This window comes from Tyto alba, unplaced genomic scaffold (genome assembly GCF_018691265.1).
Source record: "Tyto alba isolate M040663 unplaced genomic scaffold, T.alba_DEE_v4.0 Super-Scaffold_8, whole genome shotgun sequence".
NCBI lineage: Eukaryota > Metazoa > Chordata > Aves > Strigiformes > Tytonidae > Tyto > Tyto alba.
In genome coordinates, this window is record NW_024881329.1 from 7,988,350 (window position 1) to 8,010,367 (window position 22,018).

Below are 22,018 nucleotides of genomic sequence, written 5' to 3' on the forward strand. Positions count from 1 at the left end.
CAGGAGCCACTACAAAAAGCTGAAGGCTCTTTCAATGGATTTTAAATTGGTCCCCACACTCCTCTAAGTTACAAAGGTGGTAATGAAGTATTGGGAGATGCTAATAGAAAAAGAAAATAAAGTGGATCTAAGTAGGTGGTGGATAACCAGTGATTCCCCATGTTCTTACTTGAGAAAGAGAGTGAACAGTTTCTCATTTGTCTATGGCTGTAATTGTAAACAAAAAGGGACAAAGGACTAAGTGGTGTGGCATGGCTCCCGTTTGCGGGCCAAATTCTTCCCACCCCCATCATGGGGGAAGCCCTCATTCATCCCGCTTATTAGAAACAGTCTCTGGCCTACACAAATGCCTGACCCACACCCAGGCATCATCAAGGAGAGCGCTAGTTGGCATGAACAAAAACTGTGCCATAAATGTGGCAGCAGTGAAGCCCTATGAACACTTGTGGTGCCGTATTCGAGTCCATGTCTGGTCTTGCTTAGTTTACTAGTGTGGACATAGCTACTCTATGCTACTTCAACTGGATTCAGGACACACTAATTGGCTCCTTGCAAGAGAGTGGTAAATGCTATGCCTGTGCTTCAGCAAGAAAGTGGGAGTGCTGGGATAAATGCAGGCTATAACCTGCACTACTAGCTTGTGATCATTTGAGGGTAGGGGAGATCAAGTGGACAGAAATAGGTCCACTATTTTTATACAGATTAATACAGACTGCCAGCTTCCTCCAAATAACAAAAGGTTAAAAGAACTCCGAGCAAGTGACAGAGACTTTGGGTTTTGTCATCACCTCTAGAACAATTGCCTCTTCCTCCTCTTATTCCTCAGAGTCAGAAAGCATCCAGACACTTTGCTTTCTCAGCAGTTTGAGGAAACAATGGCATGAACACGAACAAATATTCTGCAACATATCCCAGATATTTAAAATTTGAGGTTGATAGATGGTAAAAAAAAAAAAAAAAACAAACGACTTACAGCACTTCACAAAAGATAGATTCTTCTGTTTCCCATCAGTGACCCACAATCCAGCCACTGCCATTTGCTTAGCTGGAGAGAACAGCCAGAGATATCTTTTGTAGAAAACAAGAAGAAATATTTATTAAGCAGATGATTAGACTACGGGTTTGACTGTTACACGGATTTAGATGTGCTATCTACTTTTCTATGATGTCCATGGAGGATTTTTGTAATGTATTCTGTCTCAATGGCTGAAACTTCAGAAAGACTTTAAAGAAAATGTCAACAGTTACAGTAAAGAAACATGTCTTTCCCTTATCTTCCAAAGGCATCAGATTGCTTTCCAGACACAACTGCGGACATTTTATTTCCCCTACAAGCCACTACATGTCTCCCCTATTGGTTTATTCTTCTGGAACACACTTAGGGAAACTTCAGTTTCAAATCCAGGGACAATGAAATCTTTGGTGATGAGCATTGCATTTCAAAATGCACTCTGCTATCCGATTCAAAGAACCTGGGTAATCAGAAGCAGCAGAGAAATTCTGCCTCTCCAAATATGCTGAACAAGATCCGGATGAACATGTAGGCTTTTCCCAGGGAAAAAAAAGAAAAGGCTTGTAGCCATGATTAAAGAAATGTATTCTTTCACTGTCTATTTATTTAAACCTATGGCTCAGGCCATTTGAATTGACTTCCATAAATCAAAAAATAAATATATAAAGTCAATTCTGATCACAAGGTGCATAAAAATGTCCTTGTATCCCCCTTCCTTGTGAAAAAGTTGAAGTAATGCTATCTATCTAGGACAGATGGTTTTCACCTGGGCAAAAATGACAGAATATGCATCTTGGTTGACATTCCATTAAATACAATTTAGAAATTCTTCCTTAGCCTTACACATTCTATAATGCAAGTAAAGTTTACCTTGCTAATTGGTTCACTAAGTAACACATCATTGTTATTAAAAGGAGAAATGAAAGCTTGCTGACCTAACATCCACAGTTATGATTATTCTTGTCAATTATTTTACATTGGGAAAACCAAACAAATGTTGTATATGAAAACTAAATACTGCATTTGGCATAACTTCAAATTAGGTGTCTCACTGTGCTTACAGCATGCAAATTATATGTCCTGAATAAGCATTAATCATCATAACAGGCTAATTATTGTCAGTTAGCTATCAAATAACTTAGCTACTACACCTTGCAAAGAATTTGGGAAAAATGTTAATAAGAAGATTTTGGCTACCTAAAAGTAAGAAATGAACATCAGAATTTTTGCTGGTAAACAATTTTTAAGACAAATATATACCTTGTTTGGCTCAGTTTGACCATTATTCTGTTTCTTCCACATATGTAAGGTTACTATCTTCCAGTAAACTACATTTAGTCCAGAAAACATTTTTGTGTGAAGATGTCTTTGTATCCATGTCACTTAAAAGGACTTGCTGAGTTTTAAAACATTAATTAACATGTGAATAAACAGCTAATCTTTGTCTTTCTGGCCATGCACATGGCTACCACAGTACTTATAGATAGCAAGGGACTTGGAAGGTTTTACACAGAACTAAATGTTTTAGAAGAGATAAAATATACATGAATGTAGAACTGCTACTTGGAGCCAGTATGCTAGGACCTCAGAGTATATATTTAATAAAGGAATAATACATTCTTGAATGTAAATGGATATCCAATGCTTAAACAGAACTGAAGCAATTCTGTGAATACACAAATGCTAATGCATTCAAAATTAAGTCTTAATACCTTTAAAACATTTTAAAATACCTTTAAAACAAACTTGCAGTCAGGTTACAGGGAGACTGGCTGCTATTTGTCTGCAGGGTTTGTAAGGAAGAAGTTCCTCTTGGCAGATTCATTTATATCCTCCTACATAACACATTTGTCTCATTTACTCAAAAGGTTTCCCCAAGGACCTCACTGCTGCAGTATTCTTACCCTGTCATTAACATGTTCACCTTCAGACTGCCTCCAGGACTGGGAGGAGGCATTGGCCTTACCTTGCAAATAGGAAACCAATGCACCAAGTATGATTTCTACAACATCCCAGAGGAAACCCACCTCTACTCTCCCTTACCACCACTGCACCTTCCAGGATGTTAAAAATGGTTCAGTCACGCAGAAAAGCTGCATGAAACCAGTAAGAGCTCCAGGACATGTGAGTCTTACTTTACTGCCTTGATCACAGACCATCTCAGGGGAATGCTTCTGTACTTATTTTCTTCCAATAAATCACTTGTGTGCCTTAGTTTTTCTGCTTTATAACATTCTGCCTATAACACTGAGCTAAAGAAGAATGAAAGACAATGACAAAGACAAGATGCCTCCACAGATAATACATAGGGTCTCTAAGAGAACAGCTACCAAAGTAAATATCACTTCCCAGCCCACTAACTACTGCCACATCCATGGATCCCACGGGCTTTTCTGAGCACATTTCCCTAGGAGCTCCAGTTCAGCACTCTTGCCACTGTGACCTCAAAATCTTTTGAGACAACTGTTTCACAGCATGCAGTTGCCATTTCTGTTGATGCTTGTCTCTTTTGTATAACCTTATACTTGGGTGTGTCAAAATGCATTTCATTCTAAGACAGGAGTCTCTATGTGATGTGAAGTGATAAAAACCTGAGGATGCTCTCCCTCACAATTTGCCACCAATCTTTGTCCAAAAATGTTCTTGGCCAAGTTGTGACTTGGTGTCCAGTCACTGCAGATGAAAGCAAGCACTGCCAGAATCAGTCCTAGCAGAATGCCATCAGAAATGTCCCATGCAGCAAGGGCACTTCACCAAGAACTACTCTTTGGCATCTGACAGTGAGGCCATTTTCTGTTTGTTTATTAGATACTGCAGTGACAGTGTGAAGTGCTCCTGTTCCTCTTAATTCCAACATGGTATCAAGAGGTTTTTGAAGTCTGAATACTCTACATCTACACAGTTCATTCATTAGACTTCTTACATGAGAAAACTGAAAGCTTCTTTGACAAGGTCTTTTCATCATAAAACTATGTTGACAGCCATTAACTAGGCTTCCATTCTGTAATTCTTTGTCCATTGAATTCACTATCAGCTTTTCCATTAGTTTACCTGCAATCAGTAGCAAGCTGACTAATCTATACAAATCAAACCCATTCTGCTAGTAGTTCTAAACACTAACACAATGTTATCACTTGTGTTTTAAAATATGCACAAAATCACATGCTTTAATAAACAGATTGACCAGAAATCATCTCATTAAAGTCCTTCAGGACTCTTGCACTGAGGTCACTTAAGCCAGCTTGAACTGAAAAAAAAAAAAAAAAAAAAAAAGTTTATTTTAAAAAGACCTTCTCTAACTAAGTTAATAATGGGTTTTAAAGTTGTTCATTGCATTGACTGTATTTGGACACAATACTGTGTTTCTTTCTAAATGCAGCATAAGTATTTATTTAACTGTATCTGTTTGGTTTGTTTTCTGCAGTATTAAGAATTTGAAAGTTTCCATCTAGTAAATTATCTATACCATTCTTTAGGTTCATGGATAGTTTGGGGATTTTTTTTTTTTTCCCCTAAATATGCTACAAAGCCCATTGTCCTTGATCCTGTCAGCAGGATCCCTCATGTCTTAGCTTCCCTTTTCAATTTTTATACTTCATTACTTCTAGTTTGCAAGAACTTTATAGACATATCAACTGATATATAAGTGTATATATAGCATAATAGTAATTTATTACAAGTGTGGCTTCTATTTTTCTCTGATACAGAACAGAACTTCTGGCTTTTTCAGTCTCTGGCACTCTTAAAATAACTCTCAATTTTCATTCCCATTTTTCTGCCTGCATTTTTCAATTTCCATTGCATCTCAATGTAGCTTCACTATTCTCCCCAGATTAAGATATTCCAGTTTAGAGTATCCTGACAAGGAAGTAAGATTTAAGTCTAAGACACATCTAATTTGTCCCTCTGTGGGAAGACAACATTTCAACTTGTAGCTCTGCTACGCACCACCCACTAACAAATGCATTCTTTGGCATTAACTATGAGATTTAGGACAACTCTGAGGTATCCCTTTTCATCTGTGATCTGTTACATCCCAGCTTCAGCCAGGATGACGTGCAGAGAACAGCAACACTCAAACACTAAGTCCCATTGGCTGCTGAATTATCTAATCACTTAGGCTGATAAGGCCAAGGAGGTATTCTTCCATAATAATTTCATTCTTTCTTGCCTTGCAATCTGCTACTAATAGCAAGAGATTGCCTAGTGCTAATGGACTAAAAAGTAAAGAGATGCAACTGAAAAGAAAAATAAGAAAATTCGTATTTAGGAAGAAAAAAAATAGGAAAGAAATTCACACACCTAATGGCCTTACAGCGTAAACTTCTAAACGAGAATCCTAGTTTTCTTTGTTAATATAACTATATTTGAGTGTAAATTATTCTCTTTTGAAGAAGTTAATGTCAAAAGACACTGAAACAAAACACAGCTGAGGGCTAACCTTCCTCCTTCATTCACATACACACACAATTTTTGATAATAAAGTATTTTTAGTTAATTTTAGGTCAAAAGTCGGTCATTGCTGAAAGTCTGTGCTAAAATACATATTGCAAAAGCCCTGTAGGAAACGAGCACATTTACAGTGTCACTGCTGCTGAAATTAATGGGAAATTGAATGTAGTCTGAAGTTTCATAGACTTTCTGTAGTGAAAAGAAATAGTACCAAGAGGATTGTGCAATATTTTTTTCATAAAGAAGTCATCCCTTTGTCTTGTGTAGCTGTGTGTACTCATAAAATCCACTAGAAACAGCAGAAACTAGTACCTGAAAAGATCAAGGACTTCTATTTTAAAGTCAGGGCTTTCCTACTGAAAATTATGTTGAACTACAGAGAACCCATTAGATAGACAATAACAGCTGAGCAGATCCTAAATCTATCCCGCTCGCACAACTCTGTGTGATCTGATTAACGCTACTTTATCTTTTCACAAGAAAGAAATCTCAAGTCATTATATAAAGTCATCCATCTATTTTGGTGATTTTTTTCATAAACTATCATAAAGAAAATCCATTCTAAATGCACAGAAACAATTTGTGAAGGGATAAGGCCTATTTTGAAACAGCTGTTAAAAAAATTACAGTAAGAGCATAATCTTCTTGCTGTTCCAGTAGAATGTGACATCAGTAGAAGGAATTACATGGTTGGAAAAGTATGAAAAACAGTATCAACAAAGCAGCACCATAATAAAAACTCCAGAATAAATTTTCATCATCTTGATCATCAGAAATCTCAATAGTTGTTTTCCCACTTGTTAAATTGGTCAGCAAGAATCATGTAAGACCTGAGTTTCTGAAATGTCAGTACAACCACAAAATTATAGGCAGTACCTAAAATAGAACTGTAACAACTAGACATTTAGTAAGAACTTTCTTTTTAAAAAAAATCCCACAGTCTATTATTCAATGCACACTAGAAGAATTGCTACATACTTGGGCAGACAAAGTACTTTGATAAGATGGACATATCCACTGATCGACAATTTGTCGAGTATTATATGTGTTCAAGTAGTGAAATAGACTCCAGCTGTGCTTAGTACCTCCTGGGTGATATAAAATAGTAAGTATTCATTATGACCTTTAGTCAGCTGCTTAAATGGTAATACTAATGGACCTGCAATAAAATTTAGCTGACATACTGCTTAAGAATATTCTTAGGCTATTTTGTGGCATTAAGTTGGCATATGTAACTACATTTAAACTCTAGATTAAATAACAAATTTTCAATTATTAATAAATCTTACAGTTAACGGAATTTTGGTAGGTTTTGATGTGACAAAAAATACCTGGTCACAAAGAACGTTTTCTAAGCTAAATGCTGGCATTTAAAGGCTAGCAAGCAAGGCTAGCACTTTTGGACACCAAAGCTTAACATGAATATTACTGTTTATGTAAATGGTAGCCCATGAAAAAGCTTGGTTTACAGTCACAGTCTGATTCAACAAACAATGTGAACACTTATCATCACAACAGAGGAGAAGTGGTCAGGCTGATGTGTTCAATCTTACTAAATAATCCTCCAGAAGAACCAAAGTTTTTGTAACAGGGAGATTTCTGCATTGTGATTGCCCACAGCTGAGGTGCAATTCAGCAGACACTGTTATCCACAGACCTTGCAGTCTTGTCCTGAGCCATTCATCTCTGCCATCTTTGCATTTGGATTCTAGCAGACAACAGACTGGGAGGTCTTCCCAAAATACCTCATGTATACATCACAGACCAATAAAAGAACTCACTACAATTTTACTTAAAGTGCAAGGAAGTATTATAGGCCTGGTCTTCTTCAACTCCTACCTTTCCTTGTCAATGAACTACAAAATTTTTAGATTTTTCTCATTATTTGTTCTGATCTCTCGCTCTTTTTCAAATATGTTCTTCATATGCCTTGGTAATTTATGTTACATATTCTTGGGTTTGGATCACCTCCAACTTTGTCTCCCTGCTTAGCCATACGGTTTAAAAAAAAAAAAATCTCACAGAAGCAATCTTCTAAAGATGTTTAGTTCTCTGTCCCAGCTCCTGGTAGTATATGAAAGAGCTTTCCTTCTGTTATGTCGAAGTTCAGAGACTTCCTGTTCTGAGATGGATATTTCTGTACAATGACGGAAGTGGACTGATCTGGTATGGATGCACTACCCACCTAAAGACTGCAGTTAAAGATATTTTATTTTTTTTTACAGTTTGAGGATAGCTTTCTCCAGAGAAGCTGAATAAATTACTGAAATGGTAGTCTCTACATAACCATAGATATGAAAGCAATAATAATTTACTTTTAGAAGGCTGAGTAGAAAAATACATTTTCTTCCAACTTCTTAATTTTACCCTAGGATTTTATGTGTATTAATATGGTACAAACCCCTATTCATTCTCTCCAGATGTTCACATATGCCTTTCTCCCAATATTTTATCTGCATAATATTATTTTAGGGACACAAGTCTCTTTCAGAATAACACTGTGTGTCTATTATCCTTCTAGCAGCATCCTCCATTCTCCCTTTTGATATCCCACAGCCTACATCAGTGCTATATTAAATCTAAACAAACACAAGACCCCAGGAAATGTTGCTTTGCTGCATTTTTAAACTACATGATACAAATATATCTTTTTCTCCTACAAAATACAATAAGAGGTGTTTGGAAAGACCTGAAAAATCTAATTTGTATACTACTTACAATTTTACACTCCTGCATTTGCCCTCCTGAGCATTCAGCAGTACACCTGCCTTCTGTGGTTCTGGTTTCCCCTTTTACATCCATTTGTACCAATAAAAATGTAATTTTTAAAGGGCTTTTATTCACAAAACCCTTGATAAAGCCACTGACACAGAGTTTATCCTTTAAATTTCTAATCTTACTGTTTGTTCATGTACAGGACAAATGTAATTGAGGGCATAAATTCATTTTATTTGCACATATTCAAATGCTAAAGCAGACCTTATCAGAGCAGATTTAAACAACCGGGGAGTCTCAGAAATCTTGATTTTGGATCTGCAGAGAGCAATGCTGAAAGACAATCTTTTTGCTACAGCATTGTCTAGGAAGCCAGGCCAAGCAAATATGTACAACAAATGAAAGAAGAAGAGAATAAAGAATTTTACAGGAAGGTTTCTGAAGTGCCAGAAACAGACCTAACTTTGTTCCCACACAAGTCTTACCACTGATTTCAATAGCAGTAAAGCTAGACTAATACCAAGTCATTTTAAAAATTGTACTATGTATCCCAGCTTTAACCATAAAAACCACAACAGAAACTATGGGTTGTTGAGGAAATACCACAACTCCTGGGATATGCAGTTGAATATTATTTACCCTTGGAGATTGATGGTGTCCTGAATTTGAGTGAGCGGTGGGCTTTCTGAGTAGCAAGGGAAGGGGCTACAGCAGTGGCCTCTGTGAGAAGCTTCTCAAAGTTCCCCTGGCTCCAAGTCAGCCCCACCTCTGCACCAAGGCTGCGCCTCTGCGATAACGTATTTAAGAAGTGACCTGGGAGGAGGAGTTGTGACATCTATGTGAACACAAAGGTCAGGGGAGGAACGGAGAAAGAAAGGATGGGGGAGGTGTGCCAGAGCAGAGACCCCCCTGTATCCTGTGGTGAGACTGCAGGGCATCCCCCCCACCCCCCCATGGATGTCTACGGTGGAACAGACACTGACATATGACCTGTGGGGGTCCCCACAAGCAAATTAAGGTGTCTGTGCCTGAAGTAGGCTGGGATCCTGTGGGAAGAAACAGCCCCCACTGTTGTAGTTCAGTGCTGGGAAGATTGCAACATGCAGGGGTGTCTCATGGTAGAGCAGCTCGGGAAGGGCTGCATCCTGTGGGAGGGACTCACGTAGGAGGAAGTTGGTATCTGTCCCATGCTGGAGCAGATAAGGAAATGTTGCGGCCCATGGGAGGGACTGAAGTTGGAGAAAAGTTGTGGAGGACTGTCTCCTGTGAGAAGAGAACCACGCTGGAGCAAGGGGAGAAAGTTCCAGAAGTTCCCCACTGCCCAAGATGGAAGAAGTGACAGTACTGACTGCACCCCCCATTCCCTGCCCCTGCACTGCTGGGGGAAGGAGGCAGAGAAATCAGGAGCAGAGCTGAGCCCAGGAAGAAGGGAGGGGTGGGGGGAGGTGCTTTCAAGATGCGGCAATGCTTCTCACTGTCCTACCCTATCTGTTAAGTGTTGTTGTTGTTAGTGTCTGTAATAAATTTATGTTATTTTTTTTTCTTCCCCTAACCAGTCTGTCTTTTGCCTGTGACCATAATGGGCGATTCATCCCTCCCTGTCCTATCTCAAATCCCAAGCCTTTTGCTTTTTCTCCTTCACAGCACTTTTTCTCCTTTCCCGGGCGAAGTTTCTCAGTTGCTCCTGAGCTCAAACAATGACAGAGATGGAAGAAGTAGGCAACTTGCAGAATTGAGGTTGCAGGAGTACTAACAGAACTCAGGTGAGCCAGGAGCCAGTTAAACACAACCGCAATACTAATCCCCTCCTTACATGCCATTTTTCTTTCCCTGGAACAACAGACACTGAAGCAGACCCATAACAGTCATCCACTTACCAACAGAGAATCAGGCTCATACTACAAATATGTTTTCTCTTTGTGAACACAAGACATGCTACACATACTACTATATGCAACAACAGTTGAGAAATAATCATTTTATCCCATTCACTTCTATAACATAATCTATTTTGCGCCATGTAACAGACAGTGCTAACCAACATTATTTTCATAGTTGTCATAGGGTGTGATGACTGTAGTTCCGAAATCCCAGACTACAAAATAAAGGTTGCATCTACTCTGCAATTCTCAGAAACAACTGTGGTGTAACACAGATTAACAAACCAGCTGTAGAAGAAGCAAGCTCATGCCAGCAGCATGAACCTCAACTATCTTTGGTGGGAAATAACTGCAGTATACACACATCCGAACAACAGTCTATGTGGAGTGTATGTGTTTCTATTAACCACACAGAGATCCATCTTATTCAAGATACACACAATGGGAATTGTGGTAGGAAGAAATATTTGCAGACTTCATTGATGCTAGAAAAGCTTCATCTCCAGGTAGTGTCCCACAGGCTGTATCTCATAGGCACCACAATACTTTAGATTACATGTGCTGCTGCTCAATAAACTGATACAGATTATTGCTATTCTTTACTTCTTCCCCAAATAATGTATTTCAGAACGCACATTGTTTTTACAGGTGACTGGTTAGGCAGCAACCTGCAAAAAGGCTAGAGAGCAAACCTTATTGTAACCTTGCTCCTCTGTGCAATTTTCTCTGCACAAGCCAGATGGGTTCTCGCCTTCCCTAGTGGATGCAAAGCTGGGAAGGAAACCATAAGCATCTATGTCTCTGATAAGCACCTGTAATAATACAGATGCATTTCAGTGAAAACAAGGCTATATGCACGGTCTCTGTTAAACACAATAGTGCCTACTGTCTCTGCTAAGAGTAAATTACTCAGATCACACACTTCCCACCACAGTCTCTTTTGAGAAACACCCACGTACAGTATTGCTTTGAATTGTTTTCTCCTTTTCCAGATCGGCAGCTAGAAACTCACCCATTTTCCATGCTTTCAAAGTTTTCTTTTTTTGCAAAGAGAAGGCATTACCACCTATTCTTTAAACTAATTAACTATCCCTTTTAGCTATAATTTCTCTTCATATAAAACATTTGTAAAAGGTCTGTTTTTCCCCATGCCCTCTTTTCTCTCTTCTGGCTCTTCATTATGACCATGCCTAATTGTGATGAGCTGTCCACCATTTACTCTACAGGATTGTATAGAGCTTTGTAATGTGCCTGCCACTGATGTATTTACAATTGGAAGCAGTTAACTCTTTAGTCCTGCTTCCTTGTTCAAAACAATGAACTGCATGAAGAACTATGCTTAGGCCCAATTAAAGATTTTTAAAAGTCTCCATTTTAAGCCTGAGTACTCCAAATTGAGCATTTGTAAAAGGCCCAGTCACAGCTCCAAATGGAGAGAGGGAAATCCTACTGAGGAGAAGAATAGGACTATCCCATCAGTTAGGGTGAAAGTTCCTCCTAATCAGCATCTCAAACATGGAATCACTACGGGATCTATTAGGTCTGCCTTGTCCACACAAACCTGCTGATCTCTATCAGGGTTGTTATCAAACAATGAATTTGGTGATATTCATACTTTCAATATTTTTTACCTGAATAAAATCTAACATTTAACTGTCAAAATGGAGGGGAGGAATTTTTTTTTTTTTTTGGTAAGGATATAATATGAAAGCAGCTCTTCTTTCTGCATTAGAAATTCTAGCATTTTTGCATCACGAAAGTTTCTCAGAGCTGCTCTTGACATAAACCTAGCAAAATACATTAAAATAACAGGAGAAATATCTCTCCCTCTTTCTATTTCCCTTTCCAGCTAAAAGGCCACACTCAAGAATTTGCAGTTTCTGCAGTTTCAAGATTATTTTCCCCAGCATGTAGTAATTCTAAACTCTGGCTCCTTCACATTCCCATTTCAGGGTAAATTCCCTCAAATTTACATAAGGGTGGTTCTAAAGACTCTCGTATTCAACTATTTGAATATTTTTATTATTTGCATACAAACTACACGCATCTTTAGAGTTGACATCTATGGACAGATATGAATTAATGGATATGCCTCTTGACCAGCTTTGCACTGGACAGTGACTGAAACATGATGAATGATTCTTTTTCCTATAGAAAACACAGCGTAACAGTTGACAAATGTGCACGGACAGCTACCTTTCTGAGCAAAAATATTCATATTTTGGTATCTTGATATTGACAATCTGTCTAAAATGGATCCACTTAAAACTTCAGGGCAGTGCTGATAAACCACTTCTTTGTATGTCTTGCCTTACACATTTTCTTTCTGCTAAGGATCTCTACATGACGAAAGAACGTAGCCTCAGAACACACTTACAGAATGGGCAAATAATATCTGTACTAAACAAAGGCAGAAAGAAGAAAAAGACCCAGTTTACACCTATATAGAAAAGAAATTGTAATGAGATCTGATGTATAGAAGAACTTCTGAAACACTGGCATTTTATTTCTGATCTAAGTCATAACTGCTAAACTGACACAGCAGGGTCACACGCCTTTGCCACAAATCGTATTTCCTAAAAAAGTTAAACATAAGTGTGCAATGTTTGTCCTGTATTACTTTTTGAGACTAAGACACTAAAGTAATATTTATAGTAGTACTTATTTTAAAAGTAGACTGCGTATATTTTTATGCAAAAAGAAATACCTTACTTTCAGCTACGTTCCTGGATTCTGAGCTTTAAGCTCTGCAGAACTGCTAAATCATGCGCGTTTAAAAGTCATGTGCCATAAAATAACTTTTTTTTTTTTAATCAATACAGTGTGATTGAACTGGGGAGAGTACTGTTTGTGTGCTGCATGTCCAAGATCAGACTTGAAGTAGGTATGAGCAACAGCCAGAAAAATAACAGCACATGAAGCGAGCATCAGACTACACTTATTCCCATTCCCCCAACGGATCCAGGAGAGAACAGCAGCACAGTGTACCTGAAGCTTAAGTGCTTTTCAAAATTTCAAAAGGAATTGTTTTAGAAGAAAATACTATATGGGGCTTTCCTCTCCCCTTTTTCTGTTCACATTTTCTCCCTCACCTATTTCTTTATTCTGTTGTAACTGCTGTCAGAAACATTAGGAACTAAGGTGACAGAATTATTCCTACATGTCAGTTTAGCCTGCTTTCCTGGGAATTAAAACAAAACCAAAAAGCAACAATGAAGAAAAAGCTCTTCTGTCAGTACATTTTGTTACTCTAGCTGCTCTCACAAATGGCTGAGGGAACCACAGTGGGCAGAATGACTTCCTAATAGAAACACTCAGCGATGTTTATTGCACTCAGACCTCTGTTTATTCATGTGGGGAAAGTCCACACCAAATGAAAGCTTGTCTACAACCACAGACTGCAGCAGTTTCTCTTCAGCAATGCCTTTCCTCTACAGCAGATAAAACATGCAGTAAACATATCAAAGGCAAGCAGAAGATTTGTTCAAGACCAAGCTTGAACCTTTGTCTCATACCAATTTTCTGAGCAGATATATCTTTCTTCTCTAATTTCTTTCTGCAACTCTGAACACCAGTCCACCACTTGCTCACTGATCATACTTAGCCCTCAATTATCCCAAGTTACATTTTCACCTGTCCCTTTGCAACTTCCCTTGAACTTCTTGCATGTTCAATTGCCAAGTTCAAGACCATCTCCCCACCAGCAGCGAGTATAGTCCCTTGGCTATAAAATTTGTTCTTGAATACTAAAGTTTTAATTAGCATTTAACATATGAGTAATAGTTGTACAGGGTTTGCACCAAATCTACTGAAAAACAAGCCCTTGCTTAGAACCTAGGTTTTAAGTATATAAGCCCATGGTAAAAAGCTACCAGCTTTCTCCTTATCAGGAACTGACCCCCAGACAAGTCGCAGTCCCCTCCTAAAAAAAAAAAAAAAAAAAAAAAAAAAAGGAAGGAGATTCAACATGTATCTTCACAGAATATTTCCAACATACTGCAGGTGTACTACACAGTGGTTTCCCCTACTTTGACTGCATAGACATCCAAGGCCAACATACCTTTTGCAGCAAACAGCAAACACCTCCTCTCCTTCATACCTGGTCACCCTGGTTTCTGCCCAAAGGAAATCAGCTTTTCATCCAGCACACAGACAGGATGTGCCCCTTGTGCTCAATTACAAACAAGCTTGCTAAGATTCCTCAGCTGCAATGACTAGAGTAGCACATCAGCTGTTTTCAATTTTCAAGGGGAAAGAGAGCTGTATATTTTCTATCTTCTTCTCTTGCAAGGTGGGAGAGCACAGTTTCCTAATTCAAATCCTGAAGCTCTCTACTTTCTCCTTCTCCTTAGCAATTTCAGTCTCTTCCTTATTCCACCTAAGAGAAAGGGATCCTGGAAATTGTTCTATCCTAAATTGTGTCCTGGGAGGAACCACACAACACAGCCATGCTATTTAAGCACTTACAAAGCAAACAAAAAACAAACCCATAATTTTCAGCCAGCAAAATGGATTTTCTTCTAGCCTACAAGAAAGCAACATACTTCCAGTTTTTAGGTTTTTGGAGACAGTCTGCTGCACCAAACAAAAGGGGGGATTTTGTTTTGAAAATAGCCATTGTTCTTCATTTGTGTAAAAGTATCCACCTCTTAAGCTATGTGAGCATTTTGAGGTGTAGGACACAGCTCAATACTCCCTAGCAAAGCAGTACTCACAGAAAAGAGGAACAGAATGCACATTGATAGGAAATCTTCTGCATCAAATCCATTTCACAATAAAGTTTATTATTAATACCTTTATAGCCCCCTCAGATTCCAATATGCTTCAATCACAGTTGTGACAGCCCAAGAAAACTGAACTTTTCTACACAATTCTCACTAATATGGCCTGCTACTTGGTCTTATTGTTATTAGAATAATTTGCTCCCGAGTTCTGAAATGAACTCTGTGCCCAAGTAATTAAAGCTCTTAAAGTTTCTAGTCCTTTGTTTAAAGAATTCGTCCTTGTGCTCTCTATGCCCCATCAGCTACCTAATTAGCAGAGCCTTTGCGTGATTAAAAATTCTCACAGAGATTCTGCTGGATATTTGCCTCTCTTAATGAGTGTTTGTGGACAGCTGGGAGCGGGAGCTGGTTCCCTCCTCCCAGGACCTCCAATGAATTCTGCAGACCTCTGTCAGGGCCCAGGAGTGAAAGCTGTCATTTTAGTAATGTGGATGAAAATTGGTCAAAAGCACTGTGGTCCTTGAGGAATGAAAGGCCTTGAAATATAAATGAAGATGAATATTCATATTTGGTTCAATAAGTGCCAACTATTAATATACATGTCTGTCAGTAAGAAAAGTCAGAACTTATTCAATTGTGCCTGGCATAATTTGGCTCCTAATTCACAATTATCCTCCTATTCTTTGCATTACTTTTCAGTTAATTTTTTCAGTTAAAAACTTGCTGGAAAATGAAAGCATTGCTATTGCCACAAAAATAAGTATTCGTCTCTATCCTTCAGCTAATTTGCTGCCTATTAAGAATCACCTGTGGCTTTTACACACAGGATTCTAACTATCTTGTTCTCTCTCTCAATGTCAGCTTTTAAGAGTGTCCACTGTATGCCTCTGAAAGTACACCAACTTACTTTATGGAAAATCTCATTCTATTCCATACCCCTCTCTGCTGTGACCCTCCACTTACTTTATTTCCAACCCAACTCTATTTGCATATCTGTTGTGGGTTTTAAGGATCTTCCAATTTTTAAGGACTGCAGCATTAGGTTGAAATATTACATAGGGTAGTTTTGTGGGGTGTTGTTTATTTTTTGGTTTTTTTTTTGTTTGTTTTGGTTTGGTTTGGGTTTTTTGATGTTTGTTTTTCAAGTATGATACATGTTTGGTTTTGGGAGGGATGTCTGAAGACAATGAAGAGATACTACCCTGCTCTATTATCAGAAACAGACTACTAATTTCTGAAAGGGAAGACAGGGATTACAGAAGAACCCTAAAAGTATTCTAACTAGATAATCCTGCTTCACATGAGAGTAATCTCTTATTCAGTGGCATCTGAGAAATTAGAGCTAAGTGATTTTCCTAATCAATATATTCCCATTTATCACTGTCCCAAACAGCATGTGCACTGTGACCAATATACATACTAGACAGTTCTTAGGAGAATAAAAAGCTCTAGAGAACACATTGCAAAGTGGGATTAATACTTGATTTACAAAGTTAAGGCGATCAGAGAAAACCAAAATTTTGTGTATATAAGGAGCTATATAGATCATATGCAAATGAACCGGAATGTATTTTGGATTTCTGGACTAGGATCAGGGGAAGGCAGTGAGGAAGTATTTGTTTCCTTTAACCACAATATTATAGATCACCATATCTAAAAATAAACTGAGATATGACTACTATGAAACCTGCTGCATCACCAAAAGGTTACACACAGGCCACACAGTGATTTAATTCAGCTTTACTCAGGAAATCTAACAGGACCAGATCCTGCAGAGACATGCTTTGCTAAATGACAGAGGAACATTTATTGTTTCAAATTTTACTTGGTCAGGTTCCTGCTGACTTATAATGTGAGCTTCTCTGACTAAGGCATAGGTAAGAATCAGACAGGCTGTAGTCTAACCAAACAGTAACTTGAGAGAAGGATGTGAAGCACCAGAGTCATTGTGGAATGAAACCAGCACACAGAAGAAAAGAGATCCTGGGCATTTTGACACAAGTGACCAGATTCTTCTCTCATTTATACCGGTCCCGGTCCATTAGCTTTAAGGTGGTACATCTGTGAAGCCTGTAAGTTAAGCAGCTTTCTGTTCAAAGCTTTCAGGTTAAACAACTTTTCTCCCAAACCATTTCTGTCTACATTTCATATGGCACTTTTTTTTGTTTCTGTGAGACTGTTTTTCACTCTGCCTACTAGATGTAGATTTGTTTCAGCAGAGAATGGTGATCAGCTGCTTTCACTGGCAGTTTGAAAAATGGAAGAAGTAAGTTAGGACAGGTGTGGGTGCACATTAGTGAGGCAATTAGGTTTGGAAATATTAATTTATCACTCGTAATAAGGTCATGGATTATAGATCTATATCCATGATGCACCTATTACCTCAGAGGTTCCAGTTCAAAGAATCCAAAACAAATCAGGGGATGGCGGGTTGAATCTTTTTTCTTGAAAGAGTGTTTGGTTTCCATGTTTTCAGACAACCTGCCAAAAGCTAACTTCTTTCAGATTGGAATTGAAAATCCATGACTCCACCTCTGTTGCACATTCCAAGCAGAAGGTACAGGAAAGGGACGAGTCCAAAATTCAACAAGAGTGAACTGAAATACAGTAAGCATTTTAGGCTTATGACTAAAAATTACCACAGTTCCACAAAGTCTATACTTACGTGTGCTTGTACATACTTGCACAGTGGTCACAAATCACAAACCCACATGCAACATCATGCCATTTTAAAGAACTCTTTTGAGTTTATTTGGCTCCTGGGCATTTAATATCCATCCAGTTTATGTTAGGAGAAGGTGCCATTTGCATCATTACTATTATTGGTCAATTTTTTTCCCCTAATGTAATGAACATTTAAAAAAAAAGTGAGTCAGTTTAGAAGCTAACAGAATAAGAACATTTGCAAGTATTTTCCTCCCGCCTCATTTTCTGTGATTTCATGTAGCATGTTACCAGAAAGTACCTTCAACATAGCAATTTCCATGCCAGAGCAGCCCAAAGGTCAACTGATTCTGTCTCATTTGTGGAAATTAGCAGCATACAGATGCTTTAGGAGACTGTTCAATACAGTCATATGTGCAACTACCAAATAATCCACCCCTTAATTTTCACAATTTATTTTGCACCTACACCCGCAAAAGGGGAGCAGTCCATATTACTTTAAATAAAAAAAAAAATATTAAAAATCCATCTGTGATAATACAGAAGTCAGTAGGGTAGGGAAAGAAGAAATTAATCAGCTAAGTAAAAAGTAAGAAAGGAAAGTAATATTTTAATTTAATGTTTGGCAAAGGCTCAGCTGAAACGGTAGTTCTGGCACCACACTCTAGGATACTAAACCCTGGCTTTAAAAACTTGAGCAAAAGCAAACTCCAAAGTCAGGAACCTCCCACAGAAGACAGACTCCCCCTGTTCTTCATGATGTAGACACTGGCTGCAAAAGCACCCCAGCTCTGTACTCAGCCCTGAACACACCCCCCCTCACCCCTGGATCTTAGAGGGATATATGCTGCAAAAGCAGGAAAAGAAAGTTCAAGAAGGCTAAAAGAGTCAGCAAAATGCCAGTTTATGGAGTCATTTGGTTTCACTGCAGTTCTACATGCACTTGGATGTGGAAGGAGCTACAAGACTTTAATAAAGAAAGATGCTCATAGTTAACTTATTTGTGAACTAATTATCATTTACTCTGCATATTTAGAGGCTGATCTGTTCATTTAACATGCTTTTAAAATAAGCTTTTTGTTACAGAGGCATGGTGAAAAAAGACAAGCAAAAGGAAAAAATTGTTTGATTTTTTCTTAAAGATCTTTTCAAAGCTGTTCTGAACACAGCAGTATTAGGTTCAGACATTGTCATCAACCACATGTGCTATAATAGATGAAAGTCCTGTCTCAAATCAGTATGAATATCTTGGGGGAATCATTATAGGAAATCTGCACAGAAGTCATCTCTTAAGGAGGGATCTGAATTGAGACAGGGAGATCATTTGACATACAAAGCATCTGGGGAACATGGGAGACTGAGGATGAGAACAAGGGAAGGATAAACAGTAGGTAGGCTTCTTTCACATAATAAAACCATCACACGTAGGAAAGAGACTATCTGTGACTAGATACTGTCACAAAATGCACTGAAATTGACCATAACTGCAAAGTCAATAAAATGCTCTTAATCTTTCAATAAACAATTTATTTTTAAAAGTTATTTTGGAGCTATTGAAGCTCCTGGGGTGGGGAAGTAAATGCATTTTAAATGTGCTGTACAGTATGCAGTATCACAGGTTTAAGTTTCATTTTATCAGATGTATGGTTTAGTCATTTGAACGCTGGATTAGAAGCCAAAATTCCTCCACTCTAACACTGACTCCTTTTCTGGCTTTCAACAAATCATATAAGGTCAGACTCGAATAGCTCTCCTCATGAAGGAGGGCAGGTACTATGCACTACAAGAGAGGAAAGCAGAATTTGCCCTTCAAATCAGTCGGCTTCTGTGAAACTAGTGTAAAATATTCACCTATTTTCTTACAAGGTGGTTGTCAAAATGAATTACTGTAGATAACATTTGGAAAGAATGAAGAATACTAAATTGAGCTGGACAAAGGTTTTGGCTGAAAAAAAAAAAAAAAAAAAGACGATTTTGCAAGTTTTAAGATAAAAAGGCTTTTGGAAACCAGTGCAATAAAAATAGTTTTGCAAACATGTTACTTCTCTAAATTTTCCTATTGTTTTCTCCATTTTATCCATATAGAAAGAACAGATTGACAGATGAACAAAGAGGGTAAGAATAATGGCAAACTAATAAAATTTTTAGGTGAAAAATCCCCCCTAAACAGTCATGGCACTTAAATACAATTTTTCATTAGGCATTTGCTTTCAAACTTATTGCATAATCTGGTGAGCTCAAAATAGTTGCCCAGACTGGAAATCACTCAGAGGACAGCATTGCACATTCTTATTTGCTGGCTTGATCCCATCTCTGTCACTTTAATGTCTCAGTAACCGCTAGGAGGGTTTGGGGAGGTCATTCTAGCAATTGACTGTTTCATCAATTATTACTTACCCATTTAAAAGTTGCTAGGACACTTGCATATATTTTCATTACACAACTGGCTTAAAACAAACCTCACTGCCTAGCTTCGAGGTAGCATGTAGAAATCTTTGCTCAAGATTTAACATCAGTCTCTTGCTTTGGAGGTGACTTCAGACTAATTTAATACAGACTACACACTTCATTAAGAGATTTCACTTCCTTCTCATTGCATTCTGTACTAAACCCTTCCGACAGGCTTTGTAAAGTATATGCAACTAACATCAGTTCAAAATAGATTTATTCAAGATGCTTTAAGAAAAGTGAAGATGCATTATCAGGATTACCACTGTAAACCACTTCCATGAGAGAGGTGAACTAATCTAGATTTGTATTTATTTGCAAAAACCACTCATTCTGCTACAACATTCTGCAACTATTTGATTGAATGCTGTGAAGTTGTCTAAGTCCTGAGGAGGTGCCAAAAACCACCAAGCTGCTAGGAAGTCTCTTCCCCAGGTGACAAAAGGACCACCATTGAACATAAAAATATGAAGAAAAACAGATTTGCAGTTCATGAGGCCAAAGTGGCAGATACAGGGTGGCTATCAAGAAGCAAAGCCAAGAGAACAGCTACTGCTCTGAAAGGAAGTCAGTTAAGAGCAGCAGCCAGAGGATATTTACTCTCATGCATACATAACAAGTATCTGAAAAAAAACACTAATGGCACCAATGAAACACATTAGAGAGCTTATCTTTCACTGCACATTTAAATAGACTTCTTGGTAGCTTCAAAGAGAGACAAGGGTAAACCTGTGATCTATATCCTGAAATTAGGAACTCATTCAATTTATGTGGTGATTAAAAATAAAGGCCAAATCATAAATGTGCTCAGAAAACACCCACCCAACAGCCCGGCTCAGTTGCCTTTGAAAATATGGCCACAGTTTGTTGCCTTGTCTGTGTAAACTGCAGTAACACTGTGGTAATGCTGAAAGTACCAGGACAGTCCCTAGATGACTTCGTAACTTGCAAGAACAAGCTCAGGTACTGAGGGAATATTGTAAAAGGTAACACTGGAAACATTAGGGAAGATTAAAACTCTAATGCTCACTGACATTACCAGGGGGCTCTTCAAGTACTTCCTTCTGTCTTGAATCACAGCTTCTGCCTTTAACTATCCAGACAGGGAACAAGTGGTGACCTAATTACTATGAATCCTTCCAGAATGGCCCTGCTAGTGTCCCAAACCTTGGAAAGAAAATACTACATTTCTTATCCTATTCCTTCACTTGCTCCACTTGGTGATCCCTGAAATGTTCATTTCTGAAAATTGCTATAATTTATAGTGGTGGGTAATAGGCATTATTTTAAGGTTTAATAGATGACCTTTGAAGTTGCCATCCCACTTACAGCCTAGAAAAGTTCCATGGAAGACTTTGTTTCCTTCCTCATGTCCTGCATAGAAACTGAGCTACCTTTGCAGCCTATGCTGGTCTAGAATCCTAGTACATCCATCCAGATACACACCAACAAGTATTTCCCAGCACAACCCTAATTTTCTCAGCAGATGCCCAGAAACCTTACATGAGGAGTAGGACTCCAACTTTATACTTGATCTATGCTATTTCTATATTGCCATTTCTCAGTTTCGTATTTCCTTAGTAACTTTGTTATGTAGATAGGAGATTGGAATACGCTGTACCATTTTTCTTTGTTTCTTGTGTTATCTCAGACAACATCTCATTGCTTCATTTTTCATTTAACTTGACTCTGAACATTTAATTTGCCTTGTTTCTTTGGATGTGGTAGTAGAGAAACAGTTCACTAACATCTAAGCCAACATTAAAATACAGAACTAATGCAAACAGTGTGTTTGATTCTTGGAAAAAGGTCACACCAAAATCCTCCCCCATTCCTTCAATGGAGTAAAAACTTTGCAAAGCAAACTGGTTTCTTCCACTCTTCTCCAGGCAATGGCAAGATGAGATGACCCTTGGTCAGACGACTGCGCCTTTAAAACTCTACAGTAACCTCAGTCTTCGCTGCAGGTCAATGCAGTAGGGTGTGTTCCTAGCTGTAGGAATGGGATCTGTTTTAGACACTGCTTCAGGGAATGGATTCTGGTTTAGACACCACTTCAGCGTTTCCCAACAAATTCTAATCAAAAGAAGTTCACGTCAAATCTAAGATCTGTAGCTTGACAA

The 22,018-nt window shown here is 38.2% G+C and overlaps 1 long non-coding RNA gene across 1 annotated transcript in view; it reads right to left on the reverse strand.

Annotated features, from left to right (window-relative positions):
* Positions 1-14,947, reverse strand: part of LOC116965069 — a 181,974-nt gene extending 167,027 nt beyond the window's left edge. The window contains exon 1 of the long non-coding RNA XR_004409121.2: positions 14,854-14,947. This is a non-coding gene — a long non-coding RNA (uncharacterized LOC116965069). The remainder of the gene's footprint in view (positions 1-14,853) is intronic.
* Between the last annotated feature and the right edge of the window lie 7,071 nt (positions 14,948-22,018).